At 45.6% G+C, this 14527-nt stretch overlaps 1 protein-coding gene across 9 annotated transcripts in view; it reads left to right on the top strand.

Annotated features, from left to right (window-relative positions):
• ZMAT4 (zinc finger matrin-type 4) overlaps positions 1–14527 on the top strand; it is a 172891-nt gene that overhangs the window by 32036 nt on the left and 126328 nt on the right. The window lies entirely within an intron of this gene.

Here is a 14527-nt window from a genome sequence, read left to right as displayed (position 1 = left end):
TAAGCACTCTGCTGTCTTCTATGGGAGTCTAATTGCCGTGCTCCTAATTCTTAGCACTGTCACTTTTCAGCTGCTCTATGTGGCTATTATTCTCTTTCAGGCTTTAACTGATGCCCCAAATGTTCCACCGGTTGTACATTTTGGTCGTTTGCCAGTTTTATTGTCATTTGCCACGAGGGCCCTTTTGGGCACTGAATGAGCGCATCATTTCAAAGGAGAAAGAAATAACAGAGATCAGAACAGATAATGCACTGTGGTGGGGGTAGAATCCCCCCCTCCCACCTCTCCCTGGTGTGGCTGTCATGCACCTGTGGCCCAGGGCTGGGTGCAACAGTTTTAATTTATGATTTCTAGTTTTGGCATTTTGTTAAATATAGCTCAGGTTTTGACATCTTTGTTGGGGGAAGATAACAACACAAACATGTTGCAAGCTGTGTTTGTCATTGGGTGTGCTAAAGAAAGCCAGGCAGATTTTTTTTTTAACATTGAAAAGATCAAAAAACAGTCATCAGAAGCATCCAAGTGGTTATGCCAGATTTGGGACTGCCTTTTGCCCACAGCTCCCATTTCAGGTAGAAAGCAGAGGACAAGTGAGTTTCACAAGCTGGAAATGGTCTATTTATCTTAGGGCTGGAGACTGTTGTTTTTAAGAAAGCCAAAAAGGGGGTTCGCAGATCACAATGATCCTGATTTACCAGGGCCAGACCCTATCCTAGCATCTGGGTAAATTACTACCCCTCTTTCATGCCTGGGTTACCTTTGGGACTAAGTCAGGGATGCTTTTTTCTTTTTAAAAGAACTCAGCTGCTATTGTTCACCTTTCTACATCTTTGAGTGTAGGGTTCTCTGACCCCCAGGTAGGACCTGGATACCCTCTGGAATTAAACCTCATCTCTAGACCACAGAGATCCATTCCCCGCAAGAAAATGGATGCTCTGGAGGGACTCCACTAAGGTCTTGGTCATCCTCAGGCTCCATCCCCAAATCTCCAGGAGTTTCCCAACCAGAATTTGGCAACACTATCCCCATCCGCCAACAGTGGCTGGGGGGGGGGGGGGGTGCTGGCAAATGCATTTGAATGAGAGCTGGTGTGGTGTAGTAGTTAGAGTAGCAGACTAGGATCTAGGAGACCTGGGTTTGAATCCCCTCTCTGCCATGGAAGCTTGTTGGGTGAGCTTGGGTCAGTCATAATATTCTCAGGTTAATTTATCTCACAGGGGTTTTGTGATGATAAAACAGAGGGTGGGGGGAGAACAATTGAAGTCCCATTGGATCCTCACTGGAGAGAAAGACAGGGTTATCAATAAAGGAAAGGAAGAGATCGAATCCTTCCCCCAGGAGAACCAGTTGCCCCCCCCATTGCCAACCAATTGGCAAAGCTTGGTTGCAGATGGAGTGGGGGGCAGAGGTTATGAGACTTACTGATGGTTTGCTTTGGGGAAAGGAGGTAGGATTTTGTCTTGTGGGAGCGTCTGATATAATCTCTGACACCTTTTTTGGTTGAATAGGAAATGTTGATCTTTAACAACTATCTGGAAGGCAAACTGATGAAATCCACCACAACTCTTCCTGCTTGCATTTTGAAGCCAACTCTTCCAGTGTCCTTTAGATTTAAATTGAACCTATCACTGGCTATTGCCTGCCAGCAGTGGGTATCTTGCTATGTTGCAGTGCTACAAAAATCTACACAATTTGGCATAAAATACTGTTCTGAAAATTGTAATTCTGTGATGCAGACATGCCTTAAAAACGCCCCTCTTGTAGAATTAGCTTCTGGCCAGGGGGCCTGCAACTGTGTTGATTCTCTTCCAGTATTAAGGAAGAGTTATCCTGCAGTGAACAGAGGGTTGGACTAGATGGCCTGTATGGCCCCTTCCAACTCTATGTTCCATGGACAAAGCTGGCTAAATTTGCTAACCTAGAATCCCGCATAGCTTTGGGTGGAGTGCCTGGAGTCTTGGCTCTATGGAACGCAGAAAGCACAAGGCATTTGGAAGTGGGTGGCTGATGGCTTCTTTCATGTCACGCACTCCTGGCGTGCTTTCTCTGATCTCTGTTCTATCTCCGTTGACTTTGTCATGAGGCCTAGTGACTCATACCTGTTCAGCACGTGTGCATTTCAACCACTGTAATGCAGGGAGTCAGCATGTTTGTTAGTGGAAAAGCAATGAAAAATAAAATGGAGGGGAGGGTCAGGAATCTACTGCTACAACACTAGATTAGATTACTTTTAAAAATAGGATTGGATTGAGGTCCCCGCTCTTTTTGAGTCCATGGGAACCTTTGGAATTCTGGCACAGCCTGGTAAGCACAGCCACAAAATGGCTTCCAAAAATGGGTGCTGAAGGAGGTGGAGCCAACCACAAAATGGCTGCCACAAGAGTCCCTTCAGTCACACAGTGGAGGTCCTTTTGTTGGGGTGGCAGCTTCTGCAAAAGCAATTGTTTCTGAAAAGATGCACAGCCTATCAGAAGGCTTGCTGGGCAAAAGTTGCATCTGGCCAACTTTTTAAGCACACCTGGCAGGTGCCGGGAAAAGTATCAACAGGCACCGCTCTGCCCATGGGTACCACTTTGGGGACCTCTGGATTAGACCAATTCATGGACAATGGGATTAAGTCTATCAACAGCTGTTTACCATCAGGGCTAAAGAGAACCTCCATGTTTAGAAGCAGAATATTATACACTGACTGAAGTGAGGAGACTGTCACTTGTGTTGTCTGCCTGTGAATGTCCTAGAGGCACCTTGTTGGAAATAGTTGGCTGTTTGACCAGTCAAAACAAGATTTGTCCATAGATCATCAAAGGATGCTCAAGTATTTTCTAAGCATTATCTTTATTGTGTGTGTGTTCAATGCTGGCAAGACACTTTTGACTTATGTGACCCTATGTGCTGATTACAAAAAAACCCAACTCTTGCTGTGAAATGATGTAATTAAGAACTGTAATGGATTCTCATTGGACAGCTTTGTGGCTGTAGGATAGCTTGTCTTCTTGTTCGGAGATGCCTGCAATTACAGAAGTGGCCAGCAGGAGGACCTTTGCTCTGCTATCAATATGGCCCCAAATTGTTACAGGACTAAGTAGACAGCAGGTCTTTCTCTTCCACTTTCTAACCAGTGACATCAAAATGCAATGGAAAGCTGTTGCTGGAATGGGAGCAGTACTGGCTTTATGGAATAGCTGATCACAGTCAAATAACTGGTGGTCAAATGATAGTAACTAAGCCAGTCAATAGATCAGCATGCAATCCCTGGTTGGAAACAGCATAGTGTGCTAGATGGGCCTTTGGTCTGATCCAGCAAGGCACCTGTTGGGTTGTTACAGAAAAAGGACTGCACAATCACAAGCACTAAATAAAAGATGGACTAAAGTCCTGACTGCAGAATTTGGCAGCTCCTAAAGGTTCCTGAAGAGCTCAGTTTTTCCTTTGAAAGGAAAAAAAAATGTTTCTCAGTCTCGGATTCTGTCTGAGCTTGGCTCTTGTGGCCCTTTCCTGCATGCCCAGGGAAATGCCGGTCGCCACTTTGGTGTGAAAAGGCCAATTTCTTCCAGGCCAGACTGACCAGGGATTCTGGGTTTTTTTTGGGGAGCGGGAATTATCTGGACATGGAATTGAGGTCACTCTGGGTGGTCAAGTAGTTGTGAATTTCCTGCATTCTGCATGGGGTTGGACTAGATGACCCTGAATGGGCCCTCCAACTCTGTGATTCTATTCATGGCCATAGGAAGAAGTAAAAAAACACTTAAAAGGAAGTTTCTCAAAAAATATGATGGGGGGGGGGGGAAGGTCATCAAAGTGGGGTATCTGATGTAAATAATTGGGATATTTGTCCTCAGTGTACTTCCCCAAGAAGTGTGTAATAAATATTTGGACAAAAAGGTTATGATCGGAACATGGTGAATTATGAAATACTGCAAGTTGTTTCACGAGGTGGTGAATCACTCACAATCATGATTCACCGTAGCTCAGATTAGGTGCAGGGTGAACAAAAGCCAATGCATATTAATGCAGGGGGCAATTTGCAAAACTCCTTCGCTTCATTTAGATCCCACCTTACCCTGAGGTCCTGTATGATGACATATTGGGCTCTATCTGCATAGGCTCTTCTCCCTTGAAAAAACAGAATAAAAATAGCCCATCTTCCTGCCATCTCCACTGTTCTACCCGCCCCTTCTGATCTGCTTCTCCCTTGTGTGAACTCATCCTGGGATTCTTTGTTTCCCCCCCATTTTTTCTTTAGGTGACATACATTACATATGCAAACTGTGTAGAAAAAACTGCATGCTACCAAAATACAACCCACCTCACAAAACCAAAAACGAAAAGCTGAACACTGAAATGACTGACAAAATATGAATAATTTTTTTTTAAGAAAGGCATATTTCTGTGCGTCTGTTTCTGTGTCTGTTTGCACATCTGGGGGTGCCGTTCTTGTAGAAAGGGCATCTTCTAGCTGATTCTGGAGCAGGGGATGTTGCTTCTGCCTGTTTCCTCCCGTCATTCTCCCCCGCAAAGCCTTTGTGGTGGGGGAAGCATCTGTCCAGCTGCTCTAGGATGTGGGTCAACATGTGCTACCACTAGCACAGTAGGCTCTTCAGCGGATTGGGCAGATTCAGGGGGGTTAAATCTGTTATCCTGTATTACAGGGGTAGTCAACCTGTGGTCCTCCAGATGTCCATGGACTACAATTCCCATGAGCCCCTGCCAGCATTTGCTGGACAGACTACCCCTGCTGTATAATACAGGCCTAATGGTAACTAAACGAACTTCCATATGTATCAGCAGTGTAATAGTACTAATAACAGGAGATCATCATCTCTATCATGATGTGCTGGTGGATTTCCCTAAGGCAGTTGGCCACATTAGACAGACCTGACAGATTAGGCAACCTGATCTCATAACTATGTTATCTCTTTGTTTTGCATGATTAATTCTGCTTTTGCTACTCATGAGATATTCAGGGCACCAAAGCCTTATCCATGGAAAGCTTGTTGCATACCACCCACTCCTGGTCTCTGCAAGCAAACTGGAATAAGGACCGGGCACTTGTTTTACAAAAAAAAAAAAAGCTGAGATGCTCAGGATGCTGAATCCTGAAGCCAAAGCGGAATCACAGCTCTGGACTCAACGCAATGCAGCGCATTCCAAAATTTCACTGCATCACCATGGTAGTATGCCATGGGTTTTTGTAATCCCATCACCTCCTCCCCTCTGCTCACACTCCTCGTTGCTTGAAGTGGGTTTTATCAGAGAACAGATTAGCCTGTACTGGTGTTAGCAGCCTGAAGCCCCAGGTTTTTTTTTCCTGCCCAATTTACCACCCAGAGCGCAAGGCTGACAAGCAGCAGGTTACAGATTGCAGGAACGCGAGGTCTCGCAGGCCCGCTCTGGCAGGACATTCAACAACAAGGGAAATGGCTGTCAATAAATAATAAGCCAACTTCGGCAAAATGGAACAAGACAAAATGGCCATTGTTTGCGATGGAAAGGCCGGGAAGGAGGAGAACTGGGGAGTTGCAGAGCAAAAGAGCTCGAAGCACTCAGAAGCTGCGGTGTGCTTGAGTGCTTTGTGCTCAGCCCAGCTGGAATAAAGACAGGTGGCGCATTAATCCTCCAGCCCCCTGTGAGGCAGGAACTTGCAAAAAGTAAATGGAGTTGCATCCCTCTGTGCCTTGGACCTTGCATTCCTTATCAGCTCCTGGAGCCACATATGAGGCTTTGGGACTGCAAAGCGGAAGAGCCTCTGAGTCGTGCAGGTTCAGTGCAGGCGTGGTGGAGGCTGAGCAGGCGTTGCCCAGGTGTTCAGCCACATGTTCCTGTCCCTTTGGCAGCTGCTCTTCTTCATAGCTGCAGAGTTCCTTCAGGACAGCCTATACGATTAAAGCATTTGCGCCAGTGGCCACTGCTATAACCCATGTTGCCCACCCACCCAGACAGACATATCTTTATTACGGCCATAGACCACCCGATTCTTCAAGTTCATGTTTGTCTTTATTTTGTATTTTGAGAAGACCTCAGGAATCTGTTCCACTTAATAATTCTGGTAAGGGCTAGGAGGAGAAGCTGGTCTTATGGTTTAAGTGCCACTCATCACTTAATACCCACTCAGGGAGGCTGTCCCGCCCCTGAGTGCCTCCTCCAACCTGCTTGTCTGTCCAGCAGCCAGTCAGTTGCCTTCTGTCCCCCACCCCTGACCACCCCCTCCTCCTTCCCTCCAAGGTTCGGAGGCTGCAGATCCCTGCTGCATGAGAGCTGCCCCTGCCGGTGAGTTCCCTTCCCGGGGGCTTCCAGCCTGCAGCCTTTCCAGGTCCTGGGAGGAGGGAGAGGCCATCTGTAGAGCTTTTCCACCCCATCCTCCCAATCTGGCGCCTGTTGTATTCCTGAATGCAATGGGCTTTGTCCCTAGCACCTTTATAAAAGGCTTACAATCAAGCACTGGAATTCTTCTTCTTCCTTTGGATTCTAATGGGCTGGATGCTGCTTGGCAGTATGTGAATTAATGTCCTGTGCCCATAAAATGCCATGACAGGTCTTTCCTTCTATCCTTATCACTTCTTCCTATCCTGTTGGTTCAATGTTGTAAAATACGTTGGCATTGCAATTGTCATAATGTGAGCATCTCTACTGCATGTGTTTCTGCATGTGGGTGCTTCATCAGATCCCTATCCAGTGTTAGGTATTGAGGGGGGGTGTCCTCCTTGTAGCACTATCCCCAAGTGCAATACTTTATTCACCCCCATAAGCTTTCACCAACATGGGAGAAAGTAATAGGGTCTCACAAAGGCACCTCTAGAGTAAGAGGGCTATGTCTGCTCATAACTAGTTAGGGCAAGCTTCTCCCCAGTTGTTTCATCCAGGCGTTGAGGTTTTATTTTGGGTTATAGTTTGTTATTGTTGCTCTATATCATTCTAGTATAAGCAGCTGTGGGGATCCTGTAGATAACGTGGACAGGTTGAGCCGATAGGGAATGAATGAATAGCAAGACCTCTCTGATCTGCACTGTCCTTCCCCTTCAGCAGGGCGGGCTGTTGGGGGCTGGCCTCTGTCACTCAGACCATCAAGCTTGACAAAAGGGATGATAATTGCGAATACCTGTGAATTGCTGGAGATAACATTGCTCTTTGTGCTGTAATGTGCTTTGAATGGCCGTCTTGCTCCAACTGAGGCAGGTAGGTGCATATCTGTCTCTGTGACAAGCAGGTGCAGCAGTTGGATTGGAAAATAGGAGAGAAACAGAGACAGAGAGAATCAGGAGCCACAGCAGTGAGAGCTGGCTGGAGCATTCAAGGTGCAGAAACTTTCTGTCTCTTTCTGGAAATAGCAGATCTGGTGCCCTTTGCACCACTTGTTCTCTTCCAGGATATTAGTAAATATAGAAAATGCTGCAAAGACGTAGCTCTCCATTGTTCTTTCTCCTTCCATCATTAGCCCCTGCAACTTGGAGAAGTTGGTGAGCATAGCAAGGGACTGGCTGTACATACTTACGTATTTTTTGTTTCTTGGGAGTGGGAGCCTTGAGTTGAGAAGACTTGCCCTATGGCACTGAGGTGTGTATTCAAAAATATCTGGCCAGATAGTCTATCCTGAGCCACGTATCGATGTCTGCTACGTAACAGAATGTTTTGGATTTGGCCATTTGTTCCAAATCCTCTAAGAGCTTCCAGTTATCTTCATCATGGAGACTGAAACCCAAATATGCAGATTGCAAAGGATGTTGCTTTTCTATCATTGGAGTCTTTTCAAGACCTTCCTCCCATCAACACTGGGCCCTGTGATCACAGTGCTTCTCGTGGAGGGAAAAGTCAAGTCCCTTTTCTGCAAGTAAAATAAAGACCCGTCTACATTTATTGGTTGGAAGTTTGGTCAGGGTCTGGGGAGCTTTCTGGAGAAATAGTACCAGTCTTCTCAGAATTGGTTTTGCTTCCCTAAAAATACCGTGGATGTTTCTTCAGAGCAGGATGACACATATTAGTGTTGAAAGTTGGAATCCTTCTCAGCTGTACCCACTGCATGGAGTGTTTCTGGACTTCCAACAAGGACGTCTGAGGCAAATCGCACAACCATAGCTTGACTGGCCACGTGCAGCCTATGAACCTTTTTTGCTTTCTACAAATGTTTTGGAATATTTGTCCCACCTGCACACACCCCTGAGTAGGGAGTTTCACATTTACTTCACATTTTTGCTTCAGGCAGAATTTGGGGGCAGTTTTCACAATCCAGTGTGCTGTGTGCACTGATCTCCCCCTCCCTCCCCATCACTAGCACACCTGAAATAGGCAGTAGCTGATGCTTAAAATATGCCTGCAGAAGGACAAAGAGATGCCTTCACATTTCCAGGAGCCACTTGCCAAAGGACGAATCAATAGCAGCGGCTGGTTCCACCATCACAGGAAGTCAGGACAATTTGATCTGCTCTTTATGACCAGCTGCTGAATTCTGCAAATGGGCAAGTAATTAGAAGTGGCTTGCTGAGACCTGGGCAAAACATTTGGCTCTAGTGGAGATATGGAAAGGAAGAGACTTTTGAGCACAAAGTGTAGAAAATATCAATAAAAGATACCCTTCATCTTTGAGCACAGTGTGTGGTTTTGGCCACAAAAGGGATTCTTTTACTATTCCTAAAGAGTCTAAATGGGAAGAAAAACTGCATGAATCTACATTTTGAAAAACAAGTCACTCTTATAAGAGTATGCACTGCCCCTTTCCAGCCCTGAAGCTCCTCCCTCTTATGATTTAAAAAAACAAAAGTTACCTTCAACCTGCAGACTACATGCTATGTTGAACCATGGCAGGCTGTCTCATTTTTAAAGCAAAGGTAGTGGTAGTAAAAGAACTGAGGCTTTTGAACTCTGGTGTTGGAGAAGACTCTTGCAAGTCCCTTGTACTGCAAGGCGAACAAACTGGTCAGTCTTAGAGGAGATCAGCCTGGACTGCTCCTTAGAAGGCCAGATCCTGAAGATGAAACTCAAATACTTTGGCCACCTCATGAGAAGGAAGGACTCCCTGGAGAAGAGACTAATGCTGGAAGCGACTGAGGGCAAAAGAAGAAGAGGACCACTTGATTTGGGCCCTTGGTGCAGGAGAGAGAAGGTGAACCATTTTCCTGATTGAAATCCCTCCTTCTGAATTCTTTTCTGCCCTGAAGGAGGAAACATACAGGCATCATGAGTATAGGGATGTCAACTCTAGGTTTGGAAATACCTAGAGACTTTTGGGGTAAAGTCTGAGGAGGGTGGGGTTTGGGGAGTAGAGAGACTTCAGTGGGCTAAAATGTCACAGAGCCCACTTTCCAAGGTGGCCGCTTTCTCTGTTGCCTAGCAGGATATCTCCTAGCAGGAAATCTCCAGCCGCCAATCTTACATGGGTAATATATAAACAAATAGAAGTGGACATTTAAATCAGGAAAACAGCTTGGGTGGGTATTTCAGCAGGCTTAGGTCTTATCCAAAGAGGTGGTCGCCTAATTAGTCTGGGGAAACTAGCTTAAAAGACATTGTGAGAATGGGCAACTGAGATCTCCATCTATGTTTATGGGGCTTGTTGCCTCTTGAAATGAACTAGTTGAATGTTTGACTGGAATGGCTTTTATTAAGAGAAGAAGATAAGAGGCACAGCACACGTAGGCAACAATGAAAACATGTCACAAAGCTGGCTAAGAAAATAAGAAAGGAAAGGAGAGAGAGTATTTTTGAGGAAGGCACTATTTACCAGTCTAGACAAGAAGAGGTTCATGGAGTCAGCAGCAAAATGACCACCATTGCACAGAAGAAGAGGGGGAGCCAACACAAAATTGAGGGTGTATGTATGATGACCAGAACACACACACACACACACAGTGGGACAAGATGCCTCTTGATATAGGGCAAAATGTTCCCCAGGGCTATGCTGACGTATTAGCCCCTAAAACAATAACTTGATGGGATCTCTGGAATTGAACGTTGATCTGTTCAATTCTAGCAGTTTAGCTACAGGTATTAATGGTTCTTGGTATCCCTCTGAGTACTGGAATAGAAAGCTATCAACTTTGTGAAAAGTGTAAAGTATCTAATGAAGCTGCATTGGGTGCCAGAAAAGTGAGACCAGACTTTGATGTTATTAGTCTCAAGTTCATGGGAGACCTATTGTTCTAAATTATGTGTCTCCCAGAGGTGGAGGAGGTCACCAGTGGGTCAGCTGCTCTTCCCATGTGATCTAAATTGTATGTCCAGACTTGTCACTGGGGGCTTGTCTCTGGCTGGTATCCATTTCTATGTCATGCTGGGTCAGACAGTACATTTGTTCCTATGGCCTGGTTGACACCTATTTCTGTGTCATTTTTGCCAGGAATTGTAAGGTAAAGGTAAAGGTATCCCCTGTGCAAGCACCGAGTCATGTCTGACCCTTGGGGTGACGCCCTCCAGCGTTTTCATGGCAGACTCAATACGGGGTGGTTTGCCAGTGCCTTCCCCAGCCCAGGAATTGTATTGCCTTTAATATTTGAAATGTTATTGAAGGAAGAATATTTACAGCTTTCTATCTAAAAACTGCCTTTTAGTGGAAGGAGAGGTGAGACTGGTAACATAGCGGTGGAGTCATGAGTGTGACAGTGTTTGCAAGGGCAGAGCCCAGTGCAAAAGCTGTTATTTGCTCAAGATATACAGTTTGCATAAAGGATTGAGGGGGGAGGAGCAGAGGAAACCTTATTTTTTCTGGTTCGGCTTAATTATTTTTACTGGTCAACTGGCAGGTTCTACAAACCAGATTCTGTGTATGCTTTCTTGGAAGAGATGGGGCTAGGGATGCCTGGTGCCTTTGGGAGGATTTGGAGGAGTGAGTGTGATCAGGGGGACTGCCATCTGTATGGAAATCAGTTATAACTCTGGAAGATCTCCAGGCCCTGTCTGGAGGTTTGCAACCTTAGACATAATGCATAAGATCTGGGGTTAGGATCTTCTGCATGGGGGGAAAAAGCAGTCCCCCAGCAGCTGCTTTGAAGACTAGCCAAGGGCTACTTTGATGAGGGAAGAAAGGGAGGGGGTGTTTTCTTCCCTGTGTTGTCTACAATTGAATAAGGCCCTTCAGAGTTGCAACTAGTGACGAGTGAGGGGAAACACAGGCTGAAGAAGCATTTGGGAACTCCACCCCCCCAAAACCTAATTGCATCTTTGGAAGGATATTTCAACTTGGGAAAGAGACCTGGGAGGAAAGGGTAAAGAACAGTTTCTTCCCAGTGGTCTTGCCTTGATCTTCAAAGCGGCTGCCCAGGGCTGCTAATTATCTGTTTTTTAAAAACCACGGAACATTCTAATCATTTCTTTTTGATGGCATGTCTGATGTTTGGCCCAAAGACCTGCAGCTTTATCCCCTCTAGTTGATTTTACCAAACCTGCTCTTCCTTCTCCCTTTATTGTCCCTTCTGCTTACCTCCCTTGTTAAATCTGTTTTAATCTTTTTAAAGGTGATTCCATCACAGTTCTTAATTAATACAGCTATGTATTCTTAATTCATTGACTAATGGATGTGCCAATAGAACGCATCCTAAGCAACAGCCTTTTTTATGGGGATAATAGTCTATCTACCTATCTTCCACAACCAGCAGGTACACTTTCCATTTCCCATTTCCAAATAGTCCTCTGCCATTCTACCTCCCCCCCCCAATATAGCCTTTGAAAAATTAAGTTATGGAACAAAATAAATCATGACACCTCTGTGTATTTATTTAATGTGTATTCTGGGTTGTAGAATCTGGATTTTTTTTTTTAGCATCCACACAGCTGTTTAAATAGTGCTGTATCTTCCAGCTGGCTGCTCACAATTCATTGCGGGCAGAATGAGAAAGGAAATATTGCTGGTGTGCCCAGAATATGGGCAAGCGGGAGTCCTGGGCTGAAGGAATAGACCCTCCTTTGCTGGATCTTCTCCCTGGCAAGGCTGCTTACCTGAGTGTGAGATGCAATGGGAATTGAAAAGGGCAGCTCGGCATCTGCTTCGTGCAGCAACACCTGAAGCAAAATACGCAGGGGGAGGAAGACATTGCTCACCCAGCCGCTTCCTGGAAGTGACAGCCAGCTTTGCAAGAGCTCCAAGCCAGGCGGGCTTCCAAGCTGGGTCTCCTTTTTGAATTTAGTTGAAATTGCACAGAGCTGGGGACGGGGGAGAAGTGCCCGAGAGTGGTGCTCTGCAATGTCCGAAACTGAAAATTGCTTCCCGCTGTTTCTTCAATTGCTGTCAGGCACACTCCTCTGCACCTACCTACTGAAAGTAAACTTGTAACTCTGCAAGCCCTTATAACCGTAAGTCCATTGGCCAGAAATCAAACTGCTTGTATTTTAGAAACATTTTTACAACCTCAGAAAGGATCTTCTCCTCTTTCTGATCTGTCTAGTAGAGTTGTACCTTTTGTTTCTCCAGGGAGCTCAGAGTGGCTTCTGCCTTCTTCACTGTAGCCTCACAGCAACCCTGTGAACTAGGTTACATGGGGGGGGGGAGAGTAGCTCAGCCAAGTTCACCCGATGAACTTAATGTCTGAGTTGGATTTGAATCCTGCTCTCCAGATCACAATTAGCCGTCTAACCACTGACACTGCTCTTCTGAGCTGTTTTTCCCAGTTGGCTTGATTTGCCTTCAGGGGGTCAAATCCGTATCTAGCACTGTGACATCATCACTGGCTGGCTGGAATACAAATGGCTATTTATTACTACAGTTGACAGCTGGCCTCTTCACTCCTGTGGGGGCAAAAATGGGAAAGTGATGCTGCAATGCTCTAGGAATTCCCTGATTTCTGTAGCGAAAGCCATAGAGCTTTGTGGAATTGGTAGAGTATTATTATTATATATACTAGGGGCCAAGCCTGTTGCATTCAGGAATGCACTGGGTTCTAGAGTGGGGAGTGTGTATGTGGAAGAACTCCGTGGATGGCCTCTCCCTCCCCCCAGGAAAGGCTGCAGTCTGGAGGCCCCCAGGAAGGGAACTCTCCTGCAAGGGCAGCTCTCACACAGCAGGGATCTGCAGCCTCCGAGCCTCAAAGGGAAGTGGAAGGCAGAGGGGGTGTTCAGGGGTGGGGGACAGAAGGGCAAGTGAATTGGAGGAGGAGGCACTCAGGGGTGGGTGTTAACTGCTGTCCTGAGTGGGTGTTGTGCTGAGTGCCACTTAAGCCATGAGACATGCTCCTTCTCCAAGGCCTTACCAGAAATACATTATGTGGAACAGATCACTTATGGTAAAAGTGACATTACAGTGTTGAAGCATTGTTTCCTGGTGCTAGGAATAAGGGCAGAAGATTGCCTGCCATGGTGGACAATCCGATATGTTTGTTTCTTAAATTTTTATTCCACCTTTGTTCGAAGGAGCTTAGAAGGTACAGATTCTCCCCTTCTTCCATTTTATCTTCATAACAGCCTTTCCTTGGAATAAGACTATTTCTGGAACAGGCCCATGAATAAGGTTTAATTAGCCCAAGATCTCTTGCTGAGCCATCTAAGGGCACTTTCCTTGGGATGAGCCACATGGAGTGTACTTGAGTAGGGTTTTGATTAGGCCTGTTTGGATGGCGCTCTTAATGGGGAGTAAAAAATGATGTAGAAGCAACAATTGATGGGGAAAGCGGCAGAGAAAAATATTTAAAATAGAAGAATGTTGTCTCAATTTGGTTTTGGAAAAATATTTATTTCCCCTGTAGATCCTGTTCTCAGCCCCAACATAAAACTCGAAGCATATTTGGTACAGCCCTTGGTTAAGGATGTGAGGTGGGAAGTCCCAGGTTCAGATTTTGCTTGAGTCATAAATGCACTCTTTGTCTGTTTTCATGAATTCATTTATTTTGTTTCCTTCCTGACTTTCTGCTAATCATCACTCAAGGTGGCTTATATGCAATGCATAACTGCAGCATCCCGAATGTCCCCAGAAAACCCAACAATCAAACCTCAGAAGACCATTTTGAGAAATAAATAGGGACCCAGTTAAAACTTGGTGGAGCCAAACATCTTAATGGCCTTCCTAAAACTTAAAGGGGGTTAGACATGGCAAGCATCCATAGGAAGAGAGTTCCGAAGATGAAGCATTACTTATTTTGTATTCAAGTTCTGTTTTCTCCACTAGCATCTTATCTTGTCTGTCTTGGCAAAAGCAGTGGCTTCCTGTTTCTTTCAACCTGGAGAAGAGGAGGTTGAGATGGGACATGATTGCTCTCTTTAAGTATTTGAAAGGCTGTCACTTGGAGGAGGGCAGTGAGTGATTCCAGTTGGCAGCAGGGAACTGGACCCACAGTAATGGGTTTAAACTGCATGTGGAACAGTATCAGCTGGATATCAGGAAGCAAAATTTCACAGGCAGGAGTTCAACAGTGGAATTGGCTGCCTAAGGAAGTAGTGACCTCCCGCTCACTAGTAATCTTTAAGCAGCAGTTGGACAGATAATTTGGCTGAGCCTTCATTGAGCAGGGGGCTGGAGCTAGGTGGCCTATGGCCCCTTCCAGTTCTATGATTCTATGATTCTTTTGTCTATCCTGAGTCAGTTGCCCATCAACTTTGTTGGGTGCCCCAGGGG

Source organism: Paroedura picta, chromosome 12 (genome assembly GCF_049243985.1).
Source record: "Paroedura picta isolate Pp20150507F chromosome 12, Ppicta_v3.0, whole genome shotgun sequence".
Lineage (NCBI taxonomy): Eukaryota > Metazoa > Chordata > Lepidosauria > Squamata > Gekkonidae > Paroedura > Paroedura picta.
The sequence above is the reverse complement of the archived record's forward strand: the minus strand, read 5'-3'. Positions and strand labels throughout refer to the sequence as shown.